Raw genomic sequence first — 12,133 nt, forward strand, 5'->3', positions numbered from 1 at the left:
AAGCTTGCTCATTTTGGCTTCCAGAATCAACCTCCGAAGCGGCATGCACAAAGCGTGATCCTGCCCAAAACACACCTCTCCAAGCTGCAAGCTCACTGGGCCTCCACCAGCACACGCTCCGACTCTGAAGACTAGCAGAACAGCCTGCCCCCTTGTATTCCCTCAGCGGTCTTTTAGCAGGGACCGGGGATTCATAGATGACCCAGCTTATGGGCAGACACGGTCGACCCTCACACAGGAGTCCCTCCAATGCTGGAACGCTTAGTGGTGCTTGCATGCCTGTCAGCAGGGGACGTCGGCTCTCACTCCTAACTGTCCCATACCCCCGAGAGAGGAAACGTGCTGGACCTCAGTTTCGATGAGGAGACGGTAGAGCGTTCTCACTCATTTTGTTCAGATTTTCCAAGGAATGCATACAAGGGTGTCATCATCGATCCAAGCACATGCTGGGACGCTGCAGAACACAAACGGGCAGGCCATGGGGCTCTGCAGAGGAGCCATGACCCGGAAGTACTCCAACAGCCTGGGGAATCCACAGCCTTCAGGCCACTCGGCAAGACCAACAATCAATCCACTCTTGCAGCCACTGGGCCCATCTGATGAAAATCTAATATCCAATGACACATTTTAGTATGGGTGAATGCCTACCGTCCTGAGTTATCCACAGCCACGCTCAGCAACGTGCGCCCGCCCCACTTTTTCCAGTTCTCCTTAGGACATCCAGTCATCAGACAACGCGAAGGTGTTCTTGTCTTTGCCGACGGCCAGCCTTACCCTGCAGCTGCACCTGAGAAGTGGACAGAAATCATGCAGGCTTCTGAATTGCACCACGGTTCAGAGAACATGATTCTTGCGAACACTTACCTTGCCGTGAGCCCAGAACCTGCTTTACAAGTAACACTATTCATTACCGAAAACTGATTGCGTGTCTCACAGCATGACTGGAGGAAGTTAGGCACGTACATTGGTCGGTGTGTCAGACACTGTATCTGTGTATTCACGTGAGTGGGCGTGTGTGACTGTGACTGCGCACGAGGATGCGCTTGTGGGTTCCTGTGTGTGGCGCTGAATACGCGTCTTGGTCTCTGGGTGTCGCTGTGGCCCTCTGCAGACACCTCCAACAGTAAACGCCATAGTTTATACACAGCACCCTGGTTGGACCCCCAACTGAAAGGAGAAAGACCCCTGTCAACTTCAAGAGGCCGCATGCGAAGTTTAACCCCCAGGGGCTGCTGAAATAGGTCACAGACTCCCGCTCTCCCACAGCCACGCCTTCTGACCAAAGCACAAAGACTGGACGAGACCTGCCTCCCGGCCGTGGGTGTCACATCTACGTGGACCTGGAGACCCTGCCACCTACAAGCACAGCTGATGTGCCCTTGGGGTCACTCCCAGCGCTCCCAGAAGCAAGGGAACCTCCCACTGGGGGGCTGACTCCGACCTGCAGTTGCCTATAGGCAAGATGCAGCCCGGCACTACTCAAGGGGCTAACGAACGTCGGCCCAAGTGCCTCTTCTCGCCAACTAGACCATATCACTTTCCGTGACCCCGTGGAAATGCCCACAACGGGAAGTGTTGGGCTTCAGCAACCATGACACAGGTTGGGACCCGACAGCGGAAATTAGGCCACCTTCCCGGCCACGTATCGACAAGCTTCCAACTGGCAGGTTTCGCGGCCCAGACCACTGAGGGAACGCTCAAACGCTTCACAACCTCATTCTAAGTGCCCTCCTGCTGCCTGCAGGGCGAGTCCACCCTACTTGAAGCCACAGACATCATGCGAACACAGAGACACTTAACACCAGGGAAGACAGACCGCAAGCCTGTCTGCTTTGATGAGGCCCACAGCACCGCATGCATCCTGGCAATTCTCCACTGCCACAGCGACACTACCGAGCAACTCACAGTGATCAAAGGCACTGTCCCCGAGGACCACAGACAGACTTTCAATGGAAGACCTCTGCCATGCGAGTGGACTTGGAAGCCTGAAAGGGAAAGGTGGTTGGCCACGGCAGGGCACCTGGCAGGGCAACAGTGTCCCCATCTCTTCCCGGCCAATGGACTGCTCCGGATAAAGCTCTGGCTCTTCGAACGGCCTGCATGCCACATGGGCCGGCCGCGTCATGCCCTCCGGGAGAAACACTATCGCTTTGCACATTCCCAAAAGAAGGAACAAAACGACCAAACGGCCTGTTCCCATAACTCACCTACCCCCAAGGAGGCCGGCACAGATGCCTCAGCATGTCCATCTTCTCTACATCCTGCAAGACACCCGTGTGGAGTCACTCCTCCGGAAATGGGATCGCAACTCTACACAGGTTACCTACCTCACTACATCCTCTTGAACTGCCAAAGCCATCCCCTCCATAGGCAGCTGATGCCAGCCCTTCACGAACAAGACACATCCTCGGGAAGCCGAGGCCAGCTCCTGCAACCCAATGATGACAGCCCATCCCACGACATTATATAGGACGTGTCCTCATGATACCTTAACTTTCTCTCCAGGCCCCCAGCCACCACACAGGCTTAAATGCAGCACTCGATCCTCAGCCCACTCCACGATGATCCACTTAGCACCAACAGTGTGCCGGCAGCTTCAGCAGAGGAGCTGAAAGGGGCAGCCCCGAGGCCTAGTCCATCGGCCCCCTTCTGCCATCGCTCAACTCCAGCCCACCCCCGCTCACTGCTCCAGCCCCACCGGGCACTCAGGAACCTCACCACACCACACACAACATCAGAGAGGGCCGCAGGCCTGGCCTGAGGCTCCAGGCTCCAACCAGGGAAGCTTGCTCATTTTGGCTTCCAGAATCAACCTCCGAAGCGGCATGCACAAAGCGTGATCCTGCCCAAAACACACCTCTCCAAGCTGCAAGCTCGCTGGGCCTCCACCAGCACACGCTCCGACTCTGAAGACTAGCAGGACAGCCTGCCCCCTTGTATTCCCTCAGCGGTCTTTTAGCAGGGACCGGGGATTCATAGATGACCCAGCTTATGGGCAGATACGGTGGACCCTCACACAGGAGTCCCTCCAATGCTGGAGCCCTTAGTGGTGTTTGCATGCCTGTCAGCAGGGGACGTCGGCCCTCACTCCTAACTATCCCATACCCCCGAGAGGGGAAACGTGCTGGACCTCAGTTTCGATGAGGAGATGGTAGAGCGTTCTCACTCATTTTGTTCAGATTTTCCAAGGAATGCATACAAGGGTGTCATCATCTATCCAAGCACATGCTGCGACGCTGCAGAACACAAACGGGCAGGCCGTGGGGCTCTGCAGAGGAGCCATGACCCGGAAATACTCCAACATCCTGGGGAATCCACAGTCTTCAGGCCACTCGACAAGACCAACAATCAATCCACTCTTGTAGCCACTGGGCCCATCTGATGAAAACCTAATATCCAATGGCACATTTTAGTATGGGTGAATGCCTACCGTCCTGAGTTATCCACAGCCACGCTCAGCAACGTGCGCCCACCCCACTTTTTCCAGTTCTCCTTAGGACATCCAGTCATCAGACAACGCGAAGGTCTTCTTGTCTTTGCCGACGGCCAGCCTTACCCTGCAGCTGCACCTGAGAAGTGGACAGAAATCATGCAGGCTTCTGAATTGCACCACGGTTCAGAGAACATGATTCTTGCGAACACTTACCTTGCCGTGAGCCCAGAACCTGCTTTCCAAGTAACACTATCCATTACCAAAAACTGATTGCGTGTCTCACAGCATGAATGGAGGAAGTAGGCACGTACATTGGTCGGTGTGTCAGACACTGTATCTGTGTATTCACGTGAGTGGGCGTGTGTGACTATGACTGCGCACGGGGATGCGCTTGTGGGTTCCTGTGTGTGGCGCTGAATATGCGTCTTGGTCTCTGGGTGTTGCTGTGGCCCTCTGCAGACACCTCCAACAGTAAACGCCATAGTTTATACACAGCACCCTGGTTGGAACCCAACTGAAAGGAGAAAGACCCCTGTCAGCTTCAAGAGGCCGCATGCGAAGTTTAACCCCCAGGGGCTGCTGAAATATGTCAGAGACTCCCGCTCTACCACAGCCACGCCTTATGCCCAAAGCACAAAGACTGGACGAGACCTGCCTCCCGGCCGTGGGTGTCACATCTACGTGGACCTGGAGACCCTGCCACCTACAAGCACATCTGATGTGCCCTTGGGGTCACTCCCAGCGCTCCCAGAAGCAAGGGAACCTCCCATGGGGGGCCTGCCTCCGACCTGCAGTTGCCTACAGGCAAGATGCAGCCCGGCACTACTCAAGGGGCTAACGAACTTCGGCCCAAGTGCCTCTTCTCGCCAACTAGACCGTATCACTTTCCGTGACCCCGTGGGAATGCCCACAACGGGAAGTGTTGGGCTTCAGCAACCATGACACAGGTTGGGACCTGACAGCGGAAATTAGGCCACCTTCCCGGCCACGTATCGGCAAGCTTCCAACTGGCAGGTTTCGCGGCCCAGACCACTGAGGAAACGCTCAAACGCTTCACAGCCTCGTCCTAAGTGCCCTCCTGCTGCCTGCAGGGCGAGTCAACCCTACTTGATGCCACAGACATCATGCGAACACAGAGACACTGAACACCAAGGAAGACAGACCGCAAGCCTGTCTGCTTTGATGAGGCCCACAGCACCGCATGCATCCTGGCAATTCTCCACTGCCACAGCGACACTACCGAGTAACTCACAGTGATCACAGGCACTGTCCCCGAGGACCACAGACAGACTTTCAATGGAAGACCTCTGCCATGCGAGGGGACTTGGAAGCCTGAAAGGGAAATGTGGTTGGCCACGGCAGGGCACCTGGCAGGGCAACAGTGTCCCCATCTCTTCCCGGCCAATGGACTGCTCCGGATAAAGCTCTGGCTGTTCGAACGGCCTGCATGCCACATGGGCCGGCGGCGTCATGCCCTCCGGGAGAAACACTATCGCTTTGCACATTCCCAAAAGAAGGAACAAAACGACCAAAGGGCTTGTTCACATAACTCACTTACCCCCAAGGAGGCCGGCACAGATGCCTCAGCATGTCCATCTCTCTACGTCCCGCAAGACACCCGTGTGGAGTCACTCCTCCGGAAATGGGATCGCAACTTTACACAGGTTACCTACCTCACTGCATCCTCATGAACTGCCAAAGCCATCCTCTCCACAGGCAGCTGATGCCAGCACTTCATGAACAAGACACATCCTCGGGAAGCCGAGGCCAGCTCCTGCAACCCAATGATGACAGCCCATCCCACGACATTACATAGGACATGTCCTAATGATACCTTAACTTTCTCTCCAGGCCCCCAGCCACCACACAGGCTTAAATGCAGAACTCGATCCTCAGCCCACTCCACAATGATCCACTTAGCACGAACAGTGTGCCGGCAGCTTCAGCAGAGGAGCTGAAAGGGGCAGCCCCGAGGCCTAGTCCATCGGGCCCCTTCTGCCATCGCTCAACTCCAGCCCACCCGTGCTCACTGCTCCAGCCCCACCGGGCACTCAGGAACCTCACCACACCACACACAACATCAGAGAGGGCCACAGGCCTGGCCTGAGGCTCCAGGCTCCAACCAGGGAAACTTGCTCATTTTGGCTTCCAGAATCAACCTCCGAAGCAGCATGCACAAAGCGTGATCCTGCCCAAAACACACCTCTCCAAGCTGCAAGCTCACTGGGCCTCCACCAGCACACGCTCCGACTCTGAAGACTAGCAGGACAGCCTGCCCCCTTGTATTCCCTCAGCGGTCTTTTAGCAGGGACCGGGGATTCATAGATGACCCAGCTTATGGGCAGATACGGTCGACCCTCACACAGGAGTCCCTCCAATGCTGGAGCCCTTAGTGGTGTTTGCATGCCTGTCAGCAGGGGACGTCGGCCCTCACTCCTAACTGTCCCATACCCCCGAGAGGGGAAACGTGCTGGACCTCAGTTTCGATGAGGAGATGGTAGAGCGTTCTCACTCATTTTGTTCAGATTTTCCAAGGAATGCATACAAGGGTGTCATTATCTATCCAAGCACATGCTGCGACGCTGCAGAACACAAACGGGCAGGCCGTGGGGCTCTGCAGAGGAGCCATGACCCGGAAGTACTCCAACAGCCTGGGGAATCCACAGTCTTCAGGCCACTCGACAAGACCAACAATCAATCCACTCTTGCAGCCACTGGGCCCATCTGATTAAAACCTAATATCCAATGGCACATTTTAGTATGAGTGAATGCCTACCGTCCTGAGTTATCCACAGCCACGCTCAGCAACGTGCGCCCACCCCACTTTTTCCAGTTCTCCTTAGGACATCCAGTCATCAGACAACGTGAAGGTCTTCTTGTCTTTGCCGACGGCCAGCCTTACCCTGCAGCTGCACCTGAGAAGTGGACAGAAATCATGCAGGCTTCTGAATTGCACCACGGTTCAGAGAACATGATTCTTGCGAACACTTACCTTGCCGTGAGCCCAGAACCTGCTTTCCAAGTAACACTATCCATTACCAAAAACTGATTGCGTGTCTCACAGCATGACTGGAGGAAGTAGGCACGTACATTGGTCGGTGTGTCAGACACTGTATCTGTGTATTCACGTGAGTGGGCGTGTGTGACTGTGACTGCGCACGGGGATGCGCTTGTGGGTTCCTGTGTGTGGCGCTGAATACGCCTCTTGGTCTCTGGGTGTTGCTGAGGCCCTCTGCAGACACCTCCAACAGTAAACGCCATAGTTTATACACAGCACCCTGGTTGGACCCCCAACTGAAAGGAGAAAGACCCCTGTCAGCTTCAAGAGGCCGCATGCGAAGTTTAACCCCCAGGGGCTGCTGAAATAGGTCACAGACTCCCGCTCTCCCACAGCCACGCCTTCTGACCAAAGCACAAAGACTGGACGAGACCTGCCTCCCGGCCGTGGGTGTCACATCTACGTGGACCTGGAGACCCTGCCACCTACAAGCACATCTGATGTGCCCTTGGGGTCACTCCCAGCACTCCCAGAAGCAAGGGAACCTCCCATGGGGGGGCTGACTCCGACCTGCAGTTGCCTACAGGCAAGATGCAGCCCGGCACTACTCAAGGGGCTAACGAACTTCGGCCCAAGTGCCTCTTCTCGCCAACTAGACCATATCACTTTCCGTGACCCCGTGGAAATGCCCACAACGGGAAGTGTAGGGCTTCAGCAACCATGACACAGGTTGGGACCCGACAGCGGAAATTAGGCCACCTTCCCGGCCACGTATCGACAAGCTTCCAACTGGCAGGTTTCGCGGCCCAGACCACTGAGGGAACGCTCAAACGCTTCACAGCCTCGTCCTAAGTGCCCTCCTGCTGCCTGCAGGGCGAGTCAACCCTACTTGAAGCCACAGACATCATGTGAACACAGAGACACTTAACACCAGGGAATACAGACCGCAAGCCTGTCTGCTTTGATGAGGCCCACAGCACCGCATGCATCCTGTCAATTCTCCACTGCCACAGCGACACTACCGAGCAACTCACAGTGATCACAGGCACTGTCCCCGAGGACCACAGACAGACTTTCAATAGAAGACCTCTGCCATGCGAGGGGACTTGGAAGCCTGAAAGGGAAAGGTGGTTGGCCACGGCAGGGCACCTGGCAGGGCAACAGTGTCCCCATCTCTTCCCGGCCAATGGACTGCTCCGGATAAAGCTCTGGCTGTTCGATCGGCCTGCATGCCACATGGGCCGGCCGCGTCATGCCCTCCGGGAGAAACACTATCGCTTTGCACATTCCCAAAAGAAGGAACAAAACGACCAAAGGGCCTGTTCCCATAACTCACCTACCCCCAAGGAGGCCGGCACAGATACCTCAGCATGTCCATCTTCTCTACGTCCCGCAAGACACCCGTGTGGAGTCACTCCTCCGGAAATGGGATCGCAACTCTACACAGGTTACCTACCTCACTACATCCTCATGAACTGCCAAAGCCATCCCCTCCATAGGCAGCTGATGCCAGCCCTTCACGAACAAGACACATCCTCGGGAATCCGAGGCCAGCTCCTGCAACCCAATGATGACAGCCCATCCCACGACATTACATAGGACGTGTCCTCATGATACCTTAACTTTCTCTCCAGGCCCCCAGCCACCACACAGGCTTAAATGCAGCACTCGATCCTCAGCCCACTCCACGATGATCCACTTAGCACCAACAGTGTGCCGGCAGCTTCAACAGAGGAGCTGAAAGGGGCAGCCCCGAGGCCTAGTCCATCGGGCCCCTTCTGCCATCGCTCAACTCCAGCCCACCCCCGCTCACTGCTCCAGCCCCACCGGGCACTCAGGAACCTCACCACACCACACACAACATCAGAGAGGGCTGCAGGCCTGGCCTGAGGCTCCAGGCTCCAACCAGGGAAGCTTGCTCATTTTGGCTTCCAGAATCAACCTCCGAAGCGGCATGCACAAAGCGTGATCCTGCCCAAAACACACCTCTCCAAGCTTCAAGCTCGCTGGGCCTCCACCAGCACACGCTCCGACTCTGAAGACTAGCAGGACAGCCTGCCCCCTTGTATTCCCTCAGCGGTCTTTTAGCAGGGACCGGGGATTCATAGATGACCCAGCTTATGGGCAGATACGGTCGACCCTCACACAGGAGTCCCTCCAATGCTGGAGCCCTTAGTGGTGTTTGCATGCCTGTCAGCAGGGGACGTCGGCCCTCACTCCTAACTGTCCCATACCCCCGAGAGGGGAAACGTGCTGGACCTCAGTTTCGATGAGGAGATGGTAAAGCGTTCTCACTCATTTTGTTCAGATTTTCCAAGGAATGCATACAAGGGTGTCATCATCTATCCAAGCACATGCTGCGACGCTGCAGAACACAAACGGGCAGGCCATGGGGCTCCTCAGAGGAGCCATGACCCGGAAGTACTCTAACAGCCTGGGGAATCCACAATCTTCAGGCCACTCAACAAGACCAACAATCAATCCACTCTTGCAGCCACTGGGCCCATCTGATGAAAACCTAATATCCAATGGCACATTTTAGTATGGGTGAATGCCTACCGTCCTGAGTTATCCACAGCCACGCTCAGCAACGTGCGCCCACCCCACTTTTTCCAGTTCTCCTTAGGACATCCAGTCATCAGACAACGCGAAGGTGTTCTTGTCTTTGCCGACGGCCAGCCTTGCCCTGCAGCTGCACCTGAGAAGTGGACAGAAATCATGCAGGCTTCTGAATTGCACCACGGTTCAGAGAACATGATTCTTGTGAACACTTACCTTGCCGTGAGCCCAGAACCTGCTTTCCAAGTAACACTATCCATTACCAAAAACTGATTGCGTGTCTCACAGCATGACTGGAGGAAGTAGGCACGTACATTGGTCGGTGTGTCAGACACTGTATCTGTGTATTCACGTGAGTGGGCGTGTGTGACTGTGACTGCGCACGGGGATGCGCTTGTGGGTTCCTGTGTGTGGCGCTGAATACGTGTCTTGGTGTCTGGGTGTTGCTGTGGCCCTCTGCAGACACCTCCAACAGTAAACGCCATAGTTTATACACAGCACCCTGGTTGGACCCCCAAGTGAAAGGAGAAAGACCCCTATCAGCTTCAAGAGGCCGCATGAGAAGTTTAACCCCCAGGGGCTGCTGAAATAGGTCACAGACTCCCGCTCTCCCACAGCCACGCCTTATGCCCAAAGCACAAAGACTGGACGAGACCTGCCTCCCGGCCGTGGGTGTCACATCTACGTGGACCTGGAGACCCTGCCACCTACAAGCACATCTGATGTGCCCTTGGGGTCACTCCCAGCGCTCCCAGAAGCAAGGGAACTTCCCATGGGGGGCCTGCCTCCGACCTGCAGTTGCCTACAGGCAAGATGCAGCCCGGCACTACTCAAGGGGCTAACGAACTACGGCCCAAGTGCCTCTTCTCGCCAACTAGACCATATCACTTTCCATGACCCCGTGGAAATGCCCACAATGGGAAGTGTTGGGCTTCAGCAACCATGATACAGGTTGGGACCTGACAGCGGAAATTAGGCCACCTTCCCGGCCACGTATCGGAAAGCTTCCAACTGGCAGGTTTCGCGGCCCAGACCACTGAGGAAACGCTCAAACGCTTCACAGCCTCGTCATAAGTGCCCTCCTGCTGCCTGCAGGGCGACTCAACCCTACTTGAAGCCACACACGTCATGCGAACACGGGGACACTGAACACCAGGGAAGACAGACCGCAAGCCTGTCTGCTTTGATGAGGCCCACAGCACCGCATGCATCCTGGCAATTCTCCGCTACCACAGCGACACTACCGAGCAACTCACAATGATCAAAGGCAATGTCCCCGGGGACCACAGACAGACTTTCAATGGAAGACCTCTGCCATGCGAGGGGACTTGGAAGCCTGAAAGGGAAAGGTGGTTGGCCACGGCAGGGCACCTGGCAGGGCAACTGTGTCCCCATCTCTTCCCGGCCAATGGACTGCTCCGGATAAAGCTCTGGCTGTTCGAACGGCCTGCATGCCACATGGGCCGGCCACGTCATGGCCTCCGGGAGAAACACTATCGCTTTGCACATTCCCAAAAGAAGGAACAAAACGACCAAAGGGCTTGTTCACATAACTCACTTAACCCCAAGGAGGCCGGCACGGATGCCTCAGCATGTCCATCTCTCTACGTCCCGCAAGACACCCGTGTGGAGTCACTCCTCCGGAAATGGGATCGCAACTCTACACAGGTTAACTACCTCACTGCATCCTCATGAACTGCCAAAGCCATCCTCTCCACAGGCAGCTGATGCCAGCCCTTCACGAACAAGACACATCCTCGGGAAGCCGAGGCCAGCTCCTGCAACCCAATGATGACAGCCCATCCCACGACATTATATAGGACGTGTCCTCATGATACCTTAACTTTCTCTCCAGGCCCCCAGCCACCACACAGGCTTAAATGCAGCACTCGATCCTCAGCCCACTCCACGATGATCCACTTAGCACCAACAGTGTGCCGGCAGCTCCAGCAGAGGAGCTGAAAGGGGCAGCCCCGAGGCCTAGTCCATCGGCCCCCTTCTGCCATCGCTCAACTCCAGCCCAGCCCCGCTCACTGCTCCAGCCCCACCGGGCACTCAGGAACCTCACCACACCACACACAACAAAAGAGAGGGCCACAGGCCTGGCCTGAGGCTCCAGGCTCCAACCAGGGAAGCTTGCTCATTTTGGCTTCCAGAATCAACCTCCGAAGCGGCATGCACAAAGCGTGATCCTGCCCAAAACACACCTCTCCAAGCTGCAAGCTCACTGGGCCTCCACCAGCACACGCTCCGACTCTGAAGACTAGCAGGAGAGCCTGCCCCCTTGTATTCCCTCAGCGGTCTTTTAGCAGGGACCGGGGATTCATAGATGACCCAGATTATGGGCAGACACGGTCGACCCTCACACAGGAGTCCCTCCAATGCTGGAGCCCTTAGTGGTGTTTGCATGCCTGTCAGCAGGGGACGTCGGCCCTCACTCCTAACTGTCCCATACCCCCGAGAGAGGAAACGTGCTGGACCTCAGTTTCGATGAGGAGACGGTAGAGCGTTCTCACTCATTTTGTTCAGATTTTCCAAGGAATGCATACAAGGGTGTCATCATCGATCCAAGCACATGCTGGGACGCTGCAGAACACAAACGGGCAGGCCGTGGGGCTCTGCAGAGGAGCCATGACCCGGAAGTATTCCAACCGCCTGGGGAATCCACAGTCTTCAGGCCACTCAGCAAGACCAACAATCAATCCACTCTTGCAGCCACTGGGCCCATCTGATGAAAACCTAATATCCAATGGCACATTTTCGTATGGGTGAATGCCTACCACCCTGAGTTATCCAGAGCCACGCTCAGCAACGTGCGCCCGCCCCACTTTTTCCAGTTCTCCTTAGGACATCCAGTCATCAGACAACGCGAAGGTCTTCTTGTCTTTGCCGACGGCCAGCCTTGCCCTGCAGCTGCACCTGAGAAGGGGACAGAAATCATGCAGGCTTCTGAATTGCACCACGGTTCAGAGAACATGATTCTTGCGAACACTTACCTTGCCGTGAGCCCAGAATCTGCTTTCCAAGTAACACTATCCATTACCGAAAACTGATTGCGTGTCTCACAGCATGACTGGAGGAAGTTAGGCACGTACATTGGTCGGTGTGTCAGACACTGTATCTGTGTATTCACGTGAGTGGGC

The 12,133-nt window shown here is 55.8% G+C and overlaps 5 non-coding genes across 5 annotated transcripts; all 5 read right to left on the reverse strand.

The window, feature by feature from the left end:
- Positions 1 to 344: 344 nt before the first annotated feature.
- LOC133086297 (small nucleolar RNA SNORD116) lies at positions 345 to 437 on the reverse strand. Its single transcript, XR_009700056.1, has one exon. It is a non-coding gene; the product is annotated as a small nucleolar RNA SNORD116 (small nucleolar RNA).
- Positions 438 to 3,126: 2,689 nt separating this feature from the next.
- LOC133086558 (small nucleolar RNA SNORD116) lies at positions 3,127 to 3,219 on the reverse strand. The gene has a single exon (XR_009700310.1). It is a non-coding gene; the product is annotated as a small nucleolar RNA SNORD116 (small nucleolar RNA).
- Positions 3,220 to 5,905: 2,686 nt separating this feature from the next.
- On the reverse strand, positions 5,906 to 5,998 carry LOC133086575 (small nucleolar RNA SNORD116). The gene has a single exon (XR_009700327.1). It is a non-coding gene; the product is annotated as a small nucleolar RNA SNORD116 (small nucleolar RNA).
- Positions 5,999 to 8,686: 2,688 nt separating this feature from the next.
- On the reverse strand, positions 8,687 to 8,779 carry LOC133086559 (small nucleolar RNA SNORD116). The gene has a single exon (XR_009700311.1). It is a non-coding gene; the product is annotated as a small nucleolar RNA SNORD116 (small nucleolar RNA).
- Positions 8,780 to 11,466: 2,687 nt separating this feature from the next.
- On the reverse strand, positions 11,467 to 11,559 carry LOC133086298 (small nucleolar RNA SNORD116). Its single transcript, XR_009700057.1, has one exon. It is a non-coding gene; the product is annotated as a small nucleolar RNA SNORD116 (small nucleolar RNA).
- Positions 11,560 to 12,133: the final 574 nt, after the last annotated feature.

The sequence above is a fragment of the Eubalaena glacialis genome, chromosome 2 (assembly GCF_028564815.1).
Source record: "Eubalaena glacialis isolate mEubGla1 chromosome 2, mEubGla1.1.hap2.+ XY, whole genome shotgun sequence".
Lineage (NCBI taxonomy): Eukaryota > Metazoa > Chordata > Mammalia > Artiodactyla > Balaenidae > Eubalaena > Eubalaena glacialis.